The following is an 18550-nucleotide window of genomic DNA, read 5'->3' as shown; positions in this document are numbered from 1 at the left end:
CTAGGGCACATTTGTGACAGGGCCATGGCAGACTGTGGGGAGGGGGAGGGTGGACTAGAGGAGGAGACAGAAAAGTGGAGACAGGAGGTGGAGGTCCGGATCAGTGATTGGTTGATTGGATGGAGTGTTTCCAGGCTGTGGGCCCTCAGAGCCACCACTCACATGTACTAATGGGAGAAGCTGTAGGTGGTGGCTATGGGTGCATATGGGCCCGTAGTCCTAGGACCAGGGACAGCGACCAATTCGGGGCCGTAAGCAGGCTATGGGTGCGCCATCTCCTCTGGGCGAATGTGAGAGGTGCAGCTGGTCTGAGCTGAAAGTGGCATGTTTGAAATGCAAGGCTGCTGGAAGGGCGCAGGAGCACCTGCAGGCACATGGCAGGAATGCATGTGGCCTCTGCTCCTCTTCTTCAGCCAACACCACCCCCACCTCAGCCCCTCCTGTGGCCCCCTTGCTCAGTCTTAGGGCCACCACGGCCACCGTGCCTCCGCGTGGCTGCCCATGGTGACGTGCCTGCTGCACCAGCTCCACGTGCTCTGTGCTCCCCACCAGAACCTGAACTATGATTAGAGAGGCTGCCAGCTGATGAAGCCACTTGCCCTTGTATGTACTCGCTCTGCTCTCTGCTCTCTCTCTGCTCCCACTTCTCTCATGGGCTGTGTTGCCCCACCCCCTCGCCCTCCCCTGAGTTGTGACCCTGGCCATTGCTGCCATGGGAGTGTGCCTTGGGCCCCGCCCCCTCCTTCTCTTGGCCCCCTCCCCATCTTCCCCTTGGGCCTGGCTCAGACACCTGGCTGCAAGCCAAGCCCTGGCTGGAACCAAAGGCTTCCAGGCCATGGAAATTATAGCCTCACACCAGCTCATCACTCCCTCCCAACCCCAGTACCTGCCCAGGGTATCAAATCTCCCCTCAGCCCCACCGCTGGAGGAGACTCTCTTCCATGCCTCTCCAATCCACACACCAAAAGGTGCACAGTGACACTTGTGTGTATGTTTGTGTGTGTATGTTTGTCTGTGTGTATGCTAGTGTGTGTATGTTTGTTTGTGTGTGTTTGTGTGTGTGTGATTGTTGGGGATAACTACCTCTCAAGGACTCAGAACATAGTATCTTTTGACATGAGTCAGCACACAGCACACTTCAAAAAACAGCACAAAGCACCCTGTGTAAAGGACACAGCACAAAGCTCCCTTTGAAGGTCTCAGCATAAAGTACCCTGTGTAGAGTTCTCAGCACACAGCACCCTTTGATGGAGGGAGTCCATAGCCCACAAGGTAATGGACTAAGTGCATGGCATGCTTTGATAAACTCAATGCGTACATTCTTTCCCAGGGACTCAGTACATAGCACCCTGTGTTAAGACCACACACAGCCCCCTTTCAAGGGCTGAGTATGTAGCATACTGTGTAAAATAGTGCACAGCACCCTTTAAAAAACTCAGCACACAGCACAATTTTGAAGGACTCAGCACATACCACATTGTCAAAGGACTCAGCACATAGCACCATTTGAAGGACAGTACAGAGCACCCTGAGTAAAGGACTCGGCACATGGCACTTGAAAAATTCACCTTATCCATCTCTTCTCAAGGGCTCAGCACATATCAGTACCCTTTGGGATGAATTATTACACTGCACCTTTTGAAGAACTCAGCATACAGTAGCTGTGTAATGGACACAGCACACCACACCCTTTGAAAAACCCAGCACGGCCCACTCTTCTCAGGGATTCAGCACATAGCACCCTTTGGGATGACTTAGCAAACAGGACTTTTTGAGGACTCAGCACAAAACCCCCATGTCGGAAGGACCCAGCAAACAGGACCCTATGAAGGACTCAGCGTATAGCTGTATGTCACAAGTTCAGCTTTCATTAGAATTAGCGTGCTTTCTTCAGTATCACCATTTTTCAGAAACACTTGACAAATCCTACTAGTTCATATTTAGCTAAACTGGGGGAGGGTCAGCTGAGGGTCTTGAACTCAAAACTTGGGGGCCCTGCCCCTGAGCTCTTTGGTTCAATGCTAGAGCTCGCTCTAGCACTTGGAGGCACAGCTCCAATTTTTTTTTTTGGTTTATTCTTTGACAGGTCTTACGGTGATTAGGAAGGCCAACTTGGGGTATCCATGGGCAAAGGCTCTTAGCTCGGCCTTGAGCTGACCTCTCCCTTCCTTGGGCCTCTAGGAGCCAGGCCTCCTGCTCTCTTGGCCTAGGGTGGAACATACCTGTTCTGGCATCAGCACTCAGGGTGAGCAAAAGTCAGCTTGGTCCTGGTCACTTCACCCAATTGAACTCTAGAGGACAATGACATGGGTCTGCATGTCCCATCTCTGGCCACGAGGAGGCAGCAGTCACACACCATAGGGATTGTACCTGTGAGTTATGTTTACTTTTATTGCCCTGGGGCCCCCCTCATGGTTTGAAGCCACCCTGGACAGGAAAGTCCTTGAGACTCTTACATAAAATTAACCATCAAAAATCGAGTGGGGCTGTGGCTCAAATGGCAGAGCACTAGGCTTGAGCAAGAAAACTCAGGGATAGAGCCTAGGCTCTGAGTTCACACACACACACACACACACACACCACATGCATGCAAAATCAGAGATTTCTACAGTGCAATCTTTGGGTATTCTCCACGTTTTCCCCACTAAGCCTCATGGCTGTTGGCCTAGGTGTTTGATGCATACAAAACCACCTGGCATCTTTAATTTTGTGGAACAGTATGGCTAGAAGGTCAGCCTTCCCCCATCCCAGATCCTTGATTGGCTTGTGGTCTATCCAGGTCCTTTGGGGCTCCTTATACAGACTCGCAAAGATGCCTTCAAAAGGTATCACATGCTGGGCACTGGTGGCTCATACCTGTCATCCTAGATACTCAGGAAGCTGAGATCTGGAGGATTATGGTACCAAGCCAGCCTGGGCAGGAAAGTGTGTGAGACTCTTATCCTCGATGAATTATCAGAAAACAAGAAGTGTCCCTGTGGCTCAAGTTGTATAGTGCCAGCCTTGAGATAAAGAGCTCAGGGACAGTGCTCACAGCCAACAACAAGGAGAAGCATTGCATGTTGACTTTGGGAATGGTATGGGTCAAATATAATTGGAATTTTCAAGTGCTCCAAGACAAAGCAGTGCCTCCTTTAGTCCTGCGTTCCTCCATCTCATCTCACACTCTGGCCTTGGCCATGCTTTGGTTAGCATGGCTCTGCTTTGACAGGAGGGCTCCAAGGAGGAAGATCTCAGAGCAATCACCCTCACCACATCCATCTGCCCTGCTCACTCTGTTGTTTCTGCTCTTTGCTACAGACCATCTTCCTGGAATCCATACATGAGGTCATTCCCAACATTATGGTGAGTGGTGAGTCTGGCCTTACTCAGGGCCGTCAGAGATGGAAGTCGGTCTGGGACTAGGAGCTTCTACCCTGTGTTTGGGCTGAGGCCAGGGCCGACATTTATTTCATCCTGAGCATTGAAGAGGTGAGGAGACAGTGTAGAATCCACATTGAGTCAGCTAAGATTGGAATCTAGAGGATCACTTGTGTGAGGTAGGCTGTGGGGTCAGGGGGCCACTGTTCTTGGTACTCCTCTCTCAAGACTCCCCCCTTCTTCTCTCATCCCTCAATGTAGAAGAGAAACTTCAACTAAGTGGGTCCAAGAGGGGACAGAGGAGTATTTCTGTGTGAACGAGACTGTGCTTCATATTCATCCTAGCCCTTACTTCCTATTTATATGGGTTTGGGATGGGGAGAAATCATCCTAGCTGAGAATGTGCCTCAGTGGTAGAGTGGTTGCATAGCATGCCTGAGACCAGGGGTTTCATTGCACACAGAAAAAGCTGGAAGGGGAGGTGGGGCTCAACTTTTAGAGCACCAGCCTTGATCAAAAAGATCTCAGGGACAGTGGCCAGGCCCTGAGCTCAAGCCCCAGGACTGGAAGAACCAATCTTTGTTGGAGACTTTTCTTCCCTTTGCAAACAATTTATTGTTTGTGATAAGCATAACATGGGTCTCTTCCCTGGCCACCAATGGGCCATTAGATGTCCCTTGAATTTGGGCCACTTCCCTGCAGCCTCTGCCCTACCTGACCCAGTTTACCCCCATCTTGTGAAGATGGTGGCCTGAGAGAAGGCCACCTCCCACCTACTTCTGGTGGCTGCTGTGGCTTTTTAGAGTCAGTATGTCACATAGAGTTATTATCCACATCAGTCTAGAGAAGAAAGGGAGGGAGTGCTCCTTGCCTGAGCCCTCAAGCTGTTGGCGGCTCTGGATGTGGGGCATCTGCCACAGGATGTGTTCCATGGGGGAGTCACTATGGAGTTGGAACCCCGACCTCTCCTCTGGCAGTTTCCAAGCTGTCTTGAAGTTGCAATTCTTCAAAACCTTTCTGCTCCTCCCTCATTTCTCCCACTCCAGAGCCTGAGGCGTCTGAAGAAGTGGGGGGGAGGGCTCAGCCTGTGCTGGCATCTGGAGCCCACTGTCCATGCCTTCCCCTGCGAGGACCCACAGCAGCTCCTGCAGCTTTCTCTTCTTCTCCATCTTCTCCTGGGAGAGCCAGCACATGTGATTGGCTTTCTCCTGACACAGCACATCCAGGACAATCATCTGCTCTTCACATGCCATGAGGGAATCCTTGATTGTGCGGATGTGTGCCGACAGCTGGCTACATTGACTGTGAAGCTCATCCACTGGACTCTGGAAGTCCACCTCATTAGACAGGTAGTGGATGAAGCAGATTTTCTTCTCAGATGCCCATGTGTCCCACTTGCCATCCCCATGCCAGCTGTGGTAGCAGCTCACAGAGCACGGGGCCTGTGGCTCCAGCTCTGTCTGGCACTGAGCTGCAGGTGGGCTGGACGACTGCAGCAGGGCTGCTGCTCCTGCAGCAGGAGTTTTCCCCTGTGGATCTCAGCCTCTGAGAGGGCTCGCAAATCCATGTACCTCTAGGTCTGGGCCATGTCTCCATCCTCTAGGATGGTCACATCAGGGGGAATAACCACCACTCCTTTTCTTCCCCAGGACTCACACTTTCCACTTCCCCAGGGAAAACCCGGAAGCTCAGCTGGGCCTGCAGGCGCTCCTCCTATTTTCTGGTTACTTCCAGGCACTTGAGAATGTCCTGCCACTTTGGGGGCACCACCAGGCCCCCCCAGTTGTTCAGGCCCTGCAGTTGCTTCAGCAGCTCCAGCAGCTGGGTCTGCCTCTGCAGGTGCTGCTGTAGGGCCTCCTTCTCAGAGTTCAGCCGCTCATTGGAGGCAATGTGCTGCTCACAGGTGGCTCTGAGTACCTGCATCTGGGCCAGGGACTGATCCTGCTGCTCCTGCAGCTCCCATGATGCTTGGCTCTCTCTCTCTCTCTCTCTCTCTCTCTCTCTCTCTCTCTCTCTCTCTCTCTCTCTTTCTTTCTCTTTCTCTCTCTCAGCCACCTCTTTCCATTCCTCTTTCTTCTCCTCTGAATGGTCTAGGTATTCCCGCAGTTCTTTCTCCACCTGTTGCTCTGAGTCCAGGATGCTGGTGAGCTCCTCCTTCTCACCGCTCACCCTGTGGAGAATGTCCCACAGCAGGGCCAGCTCTTTCTCTGGCTATGGGTCACACACACACATGCGCCTTGTGGGGTCTAGGGTATCTCCTGCAGATCCTTGGCCTTCTCCTCCAGTCTCTGCAGTTGCTCCTCCTGCTCTGTCTTCTGGAGGCATAGCTTCTGGTTTTCCTGGACCTGGATGTGACGTTGTTACTCCAGGTTTTTCAACTCCATCTGTGTGCAGTAGGCCTAGGCCTGCAACTGCAGCTCCACCTGAGATGGTCCTGTGGGGGGCCATGGTTCTGTCAGCTTCTTTCTCAGTTCCCCCAGCTCATTCTCCAGCACCTGACTCGCGCTTCTCTCCTTCTCCTCTATCAGTTGGTTCACCTGCTCATTCAGCCACTGAGTCTCCCCTTTCCATGAGGACCTCTCAATGCTCAGGTCCTCTGTGAACATGTCTCTCACAAGACTTGCTGAGGTCACAATCTAGCTCAGGTTGTCCAGTAGTCTCTTCAGTAACTCATGCCCCACCAGCACTAGTTGGAACTTGCAGATTCTGTTCTTCTGGTGCTGTTCTCTGTCCAGAGCACTTCCAGCTTCTCCTGCATCTCTGTGTTCACTTGCTGCAGGTCATTGAAGCTTCTGGTCTTTTCCTCAAGCTGAAGGGTCACATCATTCAGCCGTTCAAAGAACATTTTGGTCTCCTTCTGTGCAGCAGTGAACGCAGATGCCACCATATCCAGCTCTGCCACACACCGCTCTGCGGCCTGCAGGTGGCTGGTAAGAGCTTCGTGCTCCATTTATCTGATATTGGTGACCTGGTTCACTTGGGCCGGTGCAGATTGTAAATCTATTTCTGCTGAAACCAACCTCTGTATGGGTGACTTGTGGATCTCTAGCTCTGTTTGTGGTGCTTCATGTAACTGGGCAATCTTCTCCCTCTCTTTATCTAGTCGAACCTGCAGGTCTGTCGTCTCCTGCTTCAGTGGTGAAATCTTAGCACTGAGTGCCTGATTTCTTCTTTTGCTGCAGTCCAGGGTGAGCACCAGGTGTCACTAGCACATCTGCAGATCCTTGATGGTATCAGGACCCTAGACACTCTGGCCCCTGGTGGCTTTGACTGTGTCCAAAGGCAGGGAAGGCCCAAGGTCTGCATCACCTTTGGCCAGACCCTCTGTTGAATCACACTCCCCAGTGGTGTTTGTCTAGGGGATCCCTCCCTTTTTTGTGTTCTTTGTTTTCTTGAATGTTGCAGGTTTGTTGGGAGGATTCCTTTGCTGGTGTTCTGGAGGTAGTTTCTTGCCTGTAGCTCTTTCATAGAGTCCTGTTGTTTCAGATATCTGAGCACTGGGATGGGAAAGATGGGCTGGCCATGTTCCCAGGCTCTGGGGAATCCTCTATTCTCTCATTATCTGACTAGGACATCAATTTTCCACTCTACTCCAAAGTCGCCACATGTCTCATGCTCACCACTCAGCCTCCTCTACCTTCCTCAACTGCTGGTGGTAGTGTCAACCACCAAAGGGAATCCTGGTGCTGGGCATCATGGAATGTGGGTGTGGCCACCATTCTTGTATCCCATTGGTCAGAAAGAAACATGAAAGAATGGGGGTGTGGCCAGAATCCTGTGATGCAGGCAGCATGGGTGGAGTAAGGATGACAGCGGTTCCCCCAGCCCCTTTTCCAGGGAACTTTGTCCAATCCAGTTGGGGACAAGAGGGTGACCTGCTTTAGCTGGATGACTGCACATATTGTTGTGTATGTCTGTTTGTTGCCAGTCCCGAACCTTGAACTCAGGATCTGGGCACAGTCCATTAGCTGCTTTTGCTTAAGGCTAGCCCTCTACCACTGTAGCCATATGGCTCTACTTCTGGCTTTATTGGCACTGAAGGGGTCTCAAGGACTTTCTTGCATAGGGTGACTTTCACTATGATCCTCCTATCACAGCCTTGTAAATATCAAGGAGGACTGCTGAGAGCCACGGGTGACTGCCTAATCACTGGTCTTGCTGATGTTCTTGGACAGACCAGTGAGTTCCCTATCCTCAGGTTTAAGTGGTGGGAGCTGGAGCCTATAGTTCGAAACCTTATCCTGCCATCTCCAAATGGCAGAAGATCATAACAAACTCATTCCTATCCATATGAATACCAGTGGAATGTGATGTATGTCATGATTGAATGGGCCGTTCTTGAATGATTCTAGTATAAAATTATACACAATTATAAGACACTGATCAATTTTAATTAATACTTCATGAATCATTTAAATAATCACATTCATTAAATGGAGGCATAATGAAAAACATAAGAATTGGGCATTACCTAGTATAGAGATGCCATTTTTCTGCCAGGACTTTCTTTAGTTAATTGGTATATACCATTTTCTGAATGTAGTTTGGTATATGAAACTAGGATATATTATACCTGACCTGATAATCAATTATTCAAACAGTTTCATCAGAAATGCTTATATCCAAATGTAGAGTGTAATCCAAGTTATGTATATTTGAAGAAAATGCTTGGTTAGTCCTCTTCTCACATTACCCATTCCCTTCTTGAGAACAATACACATTGTAAGGAAATGCTTAGAATGTGTTGGAGAAATTGGTTGACTTCAAACCAGTGAGTTACTCTATACTGAATTTTGTTTACTTTATATCTAGAAAAGCTAAATTCTTACTTTATCATTTTCCTTAGGCTTTATACTCAGATTTAATCTCTGATCGGTGGCAAAGATATAAATATTTTTTTAACAGTAGCAAAATTCAGGCTGAGGAATCTAGGTACAATGATACTCATGCAGATAGGCCTCATCAGTCATGAGACCATGATATCAAAATGTTAACCAATGCTTACTGGTGTCATGCTTATGAGATTTTGTGTATTATAAACAGTGGTTATTAGATTTTTTTGTAATCAACATCATTTCATGGGATAGGAACTGAAGTGAGACATTATACTCAGAACAAAATTTAACGAGGCATCCAAAATTAGTTACTAAGATACACATCATGTAACACAATGTTTTGAAAATGCAAGCTAAAGGAAATAATTTATAAAAAATCAACATTTACAATAAATACAGAATCAGTATGACTGATTTTTATTTTACCCCAGTTGCAATAGGGCTTACATGATGATTATATGTTTAGTTAGGTCTTGATATTTAGTTGGAGAAGTTCTTTCATATATTCATTTGTCAGATCGAAGAGGAAATGAATTCCTTGCCAGACTCTACACCCATAATAATGTTACAGATGTATACTGATACTATGCCAAAGTTTCAAATCTGCACGAGTAACTTGGGGTCTTTTTTGGATCTAAATAAATAGATATGCAATTTTGTCAGAACTAGAAAGATTTTGACCACCATTTATTAAACTATTATTTTCTAGAAACTACTTCTCTCTTTTCATGGGATTTTTAATTTCCTTCATATCATGTGTTGATGTTTTCCTTTAGATAAGCCACATTCAGTCTTCTACAAAGTGTAATTTGGAGTAGTTTAAAATAATGTACACTCATGTACAATGCTCAGATTCAACTATTTGCATATTTTTTTTGTTAAATCAGTAGGAATTAGTTCTCAATATGGATACTATTGGAGTTATTCATTACATTTCTGAATTTTTTAAGTATGTCATGATTTTGTTATTTTATTCTTTTAAATATGTGCAGATCTCACTCCGCATACAGTCACATTTGTTTTAAACAATTTTATCCATTCAAGTGATTTGCTATATTAGGTTCATCTAGATGAATTTAATTACAAATTAACACAACCATATTTCTGAGACACAATTATCCTTATGGCTCTACGCCATGTTAACATGTAAAATCGTTTAAGGATACAGGTGGACCCGATGCAACAATGAGAAGTACAAGTTGTCATGTCAAAAACGAACTCTACAACTTTGGTGCGGGGGGGGGGGGGGGGGCGGGGCCCGGGAGGGAGATTGGGTGGGGGGGGTGGAGGGAGGCTGGGAAATGATGTGAAGGGTAAACAAAGGAGGAGGCTGCAATGCTTGATAAGAAATGTACTCATTATCTTGCCCATGTAATTGTAACCCCTCTGTACTATGTTCACAAAAAATAAAAATAAAAATTTAAAAAAAGACAAAAAAAAAGAACAGAGTAGATTCTGCACATTAAAAAAAAAAAAAAAACTGGGCACAACATGCTTTTGTTCCTGGGGGAGTTCTACTTTGTTGGCTGTTTTTCCAGTTGTGACTTCAACATATGTGAGCATTTTATTTCAGTTGTTTTGTGTCTATATGTTGTTTCCTATAACAGAAAGTACAAAAAGAATCAATGATTTATAACTTTTCCAAATAGAATTCTAACAGAGACACTCGAAATGTTGTGACAACTGGGGATAGGCAGGTCTTCATAAAGAGACATGGTTTGACATGATTTGAATTCTTCCTCCTTGCCGGGCACCGGTGGCTCACTCCTGTAATCCTAGCTACTCAGGAGGATCACAGAGATCTGAGGATCACGGTTCAAAGCCAGCCTGGGCAGGAAAATCTATGAGACCCTTATCTCCAATAAACCATTAGAAAACCAGAAGTGGAGCTGTGTCTCAAGCGGTAGAGTGCTCACCTTGAGCTGAAGAACACAGGCACAGGGCTCTAGCCCAGAATTCAAGCTTCACGACTGACGAAAAAAAAAAAAGATTGAATTCTTCCTCCTCTTGCCTCACTATTTCCAATAGTACTACTGCAAAGACATAAGTGGAAAGAAAATAATTTTGTCTGTATGAATTCAGAATTTTTGTTTCAATTGGGACACCCTACACATTCATACTTCATTATAACTTGAAAATCTTCTTTCCTTCGTTTAAAATCACAGATTTGAATTTATAATCCTAAAATAGCAGCTACTAATTTATATGAAATGATCCAAACTATTTTCACTTCACATTATATGTAATATAGAGTGTAATAATAATAGTATGTAATATAGTATGTAATAATTGACTTTGGGGAAAGTCAATTAACTGGATTTTTGTGAGATACTGAGTAATAGTAAAACTTATATATGATTCGATTAAAAAATTCACAGTTACATCTTAAAATAAATCATAGTTATAAATTAATGCTGAAAAAGTAAGAATTGTTTATTGGAAAAAGCCAGAAGTTTCAATAAGCTTCCTTTTTAAAAACTATCTTAGATCTGGGCTTTGTTGGGTGATGCCTATAATCTTAGCTACCCAAAAGTCTGAGATCTGAGGATAGTGGTTCAAAGTCAGCCTGGGCAGAAAAGTCTGTGAAACTCTTATCTCCAATATATCTCTTGAAAACTAGAAACAGCACTGTAGCTGAAGAGATACAGTGGTATCCTTCAGCTGAAGAGAGGAGGGACAGTGCCCAGGCCCAGAGTTAGAGTCCCTACGACCGACAAAACAAAATTGACATGAATTTTACTTTATTTAATGATTTTTTTATTGTGAAAATACAGAGTGTTTACAATTACATGAACAAGGTAATGAGTACATTTCTTATCAAGCATTTTTGCCTCCTCCTTTGTTTCCCCTTCCCATCTCTTCATATCTCCCCTTCTACCAACCCACCACCCCCTCTGTACCAAAGTTGAAAAGTTCATTTTTCGACATAATGTCTTGTACATGTCATTGTAGTAATTAGACCTCCTGTACAACAATTTGTTTTTCCCTTGCCATCCCCAAATTATACCAACATCAAATACAGTGAAAACAGGGATTATACCGTGGGAGAGGGCCATAAAAAGCAACAAATAAATCATGTCATAAATATGGCAGAAAAAATAGCAAGAACAAAAAACAATTTGAGTCCTTATCTTAGGGTTCATTTTTCCTTACATCAACTTGTCTGACAGTTTCTGTTTGTCTCAGACATATACTAGTTATTGCAAATAGGGGAAACCATGGCAGTTATGTTTCTTTCGGCCTGGATTACTTCACTTAATATAATTTTTTCCAAGGCTTTCCATTTCCTAACAAATGAGGCAATGTCATTATTTCCGATGGACGCATAGAATTCCATTGTGTATATATATCACATTTTCTTGATCCATTCATTTACTGAGGGGCATCTGGGTTGGTTCCAGATCTTCGCTATGGTAAATAATGCTGCAATAAACATAGTTGTGTTGGTAGCTTTAGTATGGTATTGTTTGTAATCATTTGGTTAAATACTCAAATGTGGGAGTGCTGGGTCATCAGGGAGCTCTATGTAGAGTCTTTTGAGGAAGCTCCATACTGATTTCCAAAGTTGTTGAACAAGTATACAGTCCCATCAATATCCCCACCAGCTTCTGTTGTTATTAGAGTTCTTGATTATAGCCATTCTAACTAGCGTGAGGTGGTATCTCAATGCTGTTTTGATCTGCATTTCTTTTATGGCTAGGGAGTTTGAGCATTTCTTCGTGTGTCTATTCGCTATCCTTATTTCCTCTTCAGAGAAGTATGTCTCTAGCCCACTTATTTATTGGGGAGTTCTTTCTTTGAGGATTTGTTGTTGGGGAATATAATTTTTGAGGTCCAGGTATATTTTAGATATGAGACCCTTGTCTGTTGTATGGCTAGTGAAGATCCTCTCTGAATCTGTGGATTTTCTATTGATCTTGCTAGCTTTGTCCTTTGCCAGGCAGAAGCTCTGCAATTTCATGAAATCCCATTTGTCCAACCATTCTTTGATTTTTCATGTTTCTGGGTCTCTATTAAGAAAATTTTGGCCAGTGCCAAGGAGACCTAGAGTTTCTCCTATTCCATCCTGTAATGTTTTCAGGGTGTCTGCTTTGACTCCGAAGTCTTTGATTCATTTGGAGTTGATTCTGGTACACGGTAATATATAAGGATCTAGCTTTAGTTTTCTACAAGTGATTAACCAATTTTGCCAGCACCATTTACTGAACAGGCTGTTTTTCTTACATTCTTTTTTTTTTAGCTCCCTTATCGAAGATTAGGTTGTTATAGGTCTGTAGGTTCATTTCTGGGTTTTCAATTCTATTTCATTGGTCCTGAGGTCTGTTCTTGTGCCAATACAAGCTGTTTTGATTACTATGGCTTTGTAGTAGAGTTTGGAATTTGGTAGTGATATTCCTCCAGCACTGTTTTTTCTGTTAAGGATCATTTTTGCTATTTGGGGTCTTCCATTGTACCATATGAATTTTTGGATTGCCTCTTCTGTTTTCTTGAGGAATGAGTTTGGAATATTGATAGGTATCACATTGATTTGGTAGATAACCTTGAGAAGTATTGCAATTAGCATGATGTTGATCCTTCCAATCCAGGAGCATGGGAGGTTTTTCCACTTTCTAAGTTCTGTTTTTACTTTCTTTTTCAGGTTTTTAAAGTTTTCATCATAAAGTTCCTTCACTTCTTTGATTAAGTTAATTCCTAGGTATTTTATTTTTTTCGGGGCTATTATGAATGGAGTTGCTTTTCTGATTTCAGCCACACTTCTCATTGTTGGCATGCAGAAAAGCCATTGGTTTTTGAGAGTTAATTTTATACTATGCTTCTTTACCAAAGTTTTGAATCAGCATGAGTAATTTGGGAGTGGTGTCTCTGAAATTCTTTAAATACAAGACTATGTCATCTGCAAAGAATGAGAGTTTTACATCATCTTTCCCTATTTGGATCCCTTTTATGTTTGCATCTTGTCTTATTACTGTAGGTAGGCATTTTAATACTAAATTGAAGAGAAGTGGGGAGAGTCGACATCCTTGTCTCGTTCCTGAGTTAAGAGGAAATGGCTTTCGTTTTTCACCATTAATTATAATGCTGGATGTAGATTTGTCATATACAACCTTTATTGTATTGAGGAATGTTCTCTGGGTTCATAGTTTTTCCAGAGTCTTCATTATAATGGTGTGTTGGATCTTGTGAAATTCTTTTTCTGCATCCATTGATATATCCATGTGGTTCTCATCATTGCTCTTGTTGATGTGATGAATTATATTATCTGATTTGCATATATTGAACCAGCTTTGCCTCCCTGAAACAAATCCTGTTTGATCGTGTGTATGATTTTTTGGATGAATTGTTGAAGTTGATTAGCCAAAATTTTGTTGAGGTGTTTAACATTCCATGTTCATCAAAGAAATGGCTCTATAGTTCTCTTTCTTTGATGAGTCCCTGCCTATTTTGGGATAACGGTTATGTTGGCATCATAGAATGAATTGGTAGTGAACTTACTCTTTCAATTTTTTTGAATAGTTGGAGGAGGTTTGGTGTGAGCCCTGCTTTGAATGCCTTGTAGAATTACTCTGTAAATCCAGCTAGTCCTGGGCTTTTCTTAGATGTGAGGTCTGTTATTGCTGTTTCTATTTCTATGCTTGATATGGGCATGTTAATTTAATTTAACTCATCTTGGTTGAGTTTCGGCATGTCGATATTTGATAGGAAAAGGTCCATTTCTGCCAGTTCTCAAACTTATTAGCATAAAGTTTTGAGAATATAATGTTCTGATGGTGATGTTCCCATTCTCATCTCTTAGTTTGTTTATTTGGGTGTGTTCACTTCTTTTTCTGATATGATTTGCTAAGGGTCTGTCAATTTTGTTAATTTTTTTGAAGAACCAACTCTTTGTTTTGTTGATTCTTTTTATGGTGTTTTTGGATTCTAATTTAGTTAATTCTAATTTAATTTTAATTATTTCTTTCTGTCTACTGGATTGGAGTTTATTTTGCTGATCTTTTTGAAGGAGGTTCAGATGTCTTATTAAATTGTTGGTTTCAGATCTCTCTAATTTGTTGATGTAGGAATTCAGAGCTATAAACTTGCCTCAGAGTACTGTTTTTGCTGTGTCCCAGAGGAGCTGGTAATTTGTGTGTTCATTTTTGTTGAATATCATGAACATTTGCATTTCCTTTCTAATCTCTTCCATGACCCACTGGTGATTCAACAGTGTGTTGTTCAGCCTCCATGTGTTACAGGCCTGTCTTTGGTTGCTTTTCATGTTGAGTTCTAATTTTATTCCCTTAGATGCCATTTCTTGGCTGTTGTCTTGTTAGTTTTCTAGGATATCTTTAAGTACCTTTGTAGGGCTGGTTTTGTGGAGATATATTGTTTCAATTTTTCTTTGCTATGGAAAATTTTTATTTGACCTTCAGTTATGAAGGAGAGTTTAGCTGGGTATACTATTCTTTGTTGTGGTTTGTCTTTAGGGCATGGAATACATCATTCCAGGCTCTTCTTGCTTTAATCATCTCTGCTGAGAAATCTGAGGATATTCTAATTGGTTTCCTTGTATAGGTGATTGACCTTTTCTCCTTGACAGCTTTCCTTTCCTTGGTCTGAATTGATCCTGTGCGGATTATAATGTGACCAGGACATGTCCTGTTCTGTTCTGGTCTATTTGGCTTCTTGTATCTGAATAGGCCATAGGCCTAACTTTTTGCATGTTTGGGAAGTTCTCTGTTAGGATTCTGTTAAATAAATTTCCTAGACCATTAACTTCTGTCTCTAGGTGCTCCTCTATATCCATTATCCTCAGATTAGGCCTTCTGATGGTGTCTTCCAAATATAGAATAGATCTATCATATTTCTTGGATTTATCTTGGGTATTTGTATGTTATTTCTCTATAATATCTAGGCTGTCTTCAATCCCCAAGATTTGATCTTCTGCCTGGTCTAACCTACTGTCAAGACTTTCTATTTGTTTTTAATTTCTTTTCCTTCTAGTTGGTCGGCTTTGATGGCTTCAATTTCTTTGTTGGAGCTTTGGTTTAGATCTTGTATGAGCTTTACTTCCTTAATTTGGCTTTCAGTGTTTATTCTCAGATCACTTAGCTGATTGGTTATGGTTTCCTTGGACTCCCATTCCTTCTGGCAGGCTCTATTCTGCATTCCCTTTGTGGTCTCCTTGAATTGTTTCTGCTGTCTCTTTATGGATTTTTTTAATGCCTCTATTTATCTCTGTCTATTCTGATCACGCTCTCGCAATTCCTATATTACTCTTTGATTAGTTTCCTCACATTAAAGCAATTCCTGTAATTCTCTATGACTGTTCTCAACCTGCTTATGCAATTCCTTTATTAATCTTTAAGTAGCTTCCTAATTCTCACAAGATTCCTGTACTACACTTTGGATTGCCTCCTCTTGGTCCCTATCATGCTCACACTGAGACTTTTGCAAATTTTCAATTATTTCAATCACCATGTTTACCAATAGTGTTTGTAGAGCTTTTAGAGAAATATTAATTATTATTATTATCATTAACTATTCTTATTATTATTATCATTAACTATTCTGTCACCTGATTATCATTAGTGGGAGTTCAGATACTTGGACTTGCCATATTTCTTGTGTTTTTCTGGCTTGTTCTGCCTATTTGGTATGAAAATAACAGCAATTTTGTGCTAGAGCACTATTTTAAGGTAAGTATCAACCAGAGTCCTTCAGTTGCACAACCAAAATGGCTGCAGATACAATCTAGTTCAACAGATACAGTCTATTCTGAATCAAATAAGCATGGATTAATGGGTTAAGACAATGAAGAAGGATTGGGCAAACCAGAAATTGTTAGCTTCAGGGAGAAATGTGGGGAAAAACAGGACTAGAGGGATGTGGAGAGGTAAAATGAGAGTAAATGTAACCAATTCCTAATCTCTGAGAGGGAAATGGATTGGACAGAATCATAGGAGAGAAATTTTTTTAAAAAAGAAAAAAATGGGAAAACAAAAATTTAAATTTAAGAAATGAAACACTTAAAAATTATGTAAGTTTAAAGAAACGAAATTGAGAGAAGAAAAGTATAGGATGAGAGGAGGGGAGGGATAGAAAGGAAACGTGAAAACTAAAAAATAATTTTTTTTAAATTAGTTACTTGAAAATTATGTAGGTAAAAAGAGATAATACTGCTATTAAAGAAGTTAAGCCTAAGTGGTTGTGACTGAGTAATAAATTTCTGGCTTAAGTATGTACATAATGGGGACAAAGTCTAACAATTGAGACAGGTATGTATCTGGAGTTGAGGTGAACAGTAATTAAGTCATGCAAAAAATAAAGAAAGAGAGAAAAAATGAAAACAATAAAAAAGACCAAAAGGCCAAAGAGATTAAACACACACACACACACACACACACACACACACACACACACCAAAAATAAAAATTATGAGAAAATAAAGGTCAGCAGAAAACACTTAAAAATAAAAATTAAAAAAAATGTTCAAAAAAGAGTTCTTTGTTTTGGGGTTTTTTTTTTTTGGAGGGCGGATGGGAAGAGTCTGTATCTCCCCTGTGTCTATAACCAGTGTCTTGGTGGAGTCTCTGGTCTTCTTGTGGTGTTTGGTTTTCCTATGGCTTGATTGGTTTCTTAAGTCAGTTTGGTCAGGCAGAAAATGCCCTCTGTTAGGCACGATTTTGTGATTCTCCTCCCAGGCTAGTTCAGTGAGAGGGAGATCTTTGAGTATCACCAAAGAGGGAGATGGCTGTTTCCTCTAGTTTGGAGATGTTGTGATGAGTCTAGGTTCTGGGTAGGGTTGAAGCCTTTCAGCAAACAGTAGCTTTTCCCTGAGGGGCTAGCTCCTGAGACACTCACAGAGCCCAGCTTGGAGCCATTCTCAGGGTTTATGTTTACTGAATTTCAATTGTTGTCTAGGCTTCTGTAGGGTGGGCCAGCTTCTGGCTCTGTTTACCCGGTGAAGAAAGTCTCTTCTCCAAGGACAAAGTTTACTCTGCCTGGGCAGAGTGAGTTTCCCCTGGGTGGAACTGAGCCTGGCAGGTCACTTCTAGTTCCTGTGACCTGCAAAAGGACTCTTTTTGTGTTTTCCCAAGGCCTGAGTAGGAGCTTTCCACTCAACCGGGCCTTTGTCAGTTTCAAAGATGGAGACCTCCGGTGGTGGTGAGGGGATTGGTAGCCTTCCCACCTCTGCTCCCTGAGAAGGAGGGAGGAAGTCAGGGTTCTACTCACACCAGATTCTTGGTTCCTGTACCCTCTCTGGTCTGAAATCTGCAGGACGAAGATATCTGCTACTTCTCAGTTCTTGCTGGTGTTGAGTAGAATCTGCTACTCTACTGTGTATGGCTCCTTTGTCCTGGACTCTCTGTTGTAGGTATGGTATCTATGGCTGCCGCTGCCACCACAGCCCTTGCAGCTGCGGCTACTGGCAAGTGCTCAGATCTCTTTCTTTGCCTGGATTTTCCCTCTCTGGCCATACTCTTTGTACTGTGATGGCACACTTAGGTGTGATTCTCTAGCCTAGGACTGCTCACAGGAACACTAAAACTGCTTTCTATGCGAGCACTTGTTTCGAATCCAACCTCTCCTCAGTTAGCTTCTTCTGAACTCCCTTAACACATTATTATGACATGATATTGTGACATCACATTGATATTGTGATATCACTGTGCCCTTCTGTTTTCACAAACTTATTAAGACATAACATGTTAGAAAAGTCATGGGTTTTAGGACTTCTAGCTCCTTCCTTGAACTCTTGTCCTCATTGTAAACTAGTAGCAATTGAAATCAGACATGTGATTGTAATATTACAAACTAGTAGTGACATCACTATTCCATGGGTGATTTCATTACCAAAGTGATATCACAAACCTATTGCAGTAACACATTGCCATTGTGACATCACAATCACATTGTGATATTTCAATCGGTTATGACCTTTTAGCACCTTTAAAAAAGCATATGGCCTTTGTGACATCAAAGCTCAGTTGTTTACCCATATAATCATTGTGATCTAACAATTAAGATCAGTTATATCATTGTAATATTACAACCCCTTGGAGGCAGGATCACCAGTGTGACATCATTAACCGGTCCTTTCCTCATAACTTTGACATGATGCCCTTGTGATACATAGGCCTTTGTGATCTCATAATGTTTTTGACATGACATGTTATATTGGAAATGCACTCTATCATGAAAATTGTGTCATCACTGTCAGATATCATGAGCATTGTGTTGCATTGTGATATCACATACCTGTTGGGAGTTCACATTTGGGCCAATGCATGACTTTGGAGATCTCACAATCCCATTCTGAATTCATATTTTCATTAGGAGTTAACGAAAATTGAAGTCCAGCATGCCATTGTGAC

Source organism: Dipodomys spectabilis, unplaced genomic scaffold (assembly GCF_019054845.1).
Source record: "Dipodomys spectabilis isolate Male_0828 unplaced genomic scaffold, ASM1905484v1 ptg000205l, whole genome shotgun sequence".
Taxonomy (NCBI): domain Eukaryota; kingdom Metazoa; phylum Chordata; class Mammalia; order Rodentia; family Heteromyidae; genus Dipodomys; species Dipodomys spectabilis.
Note: the sequence above shows the minus strand (reverse complement) of the source record.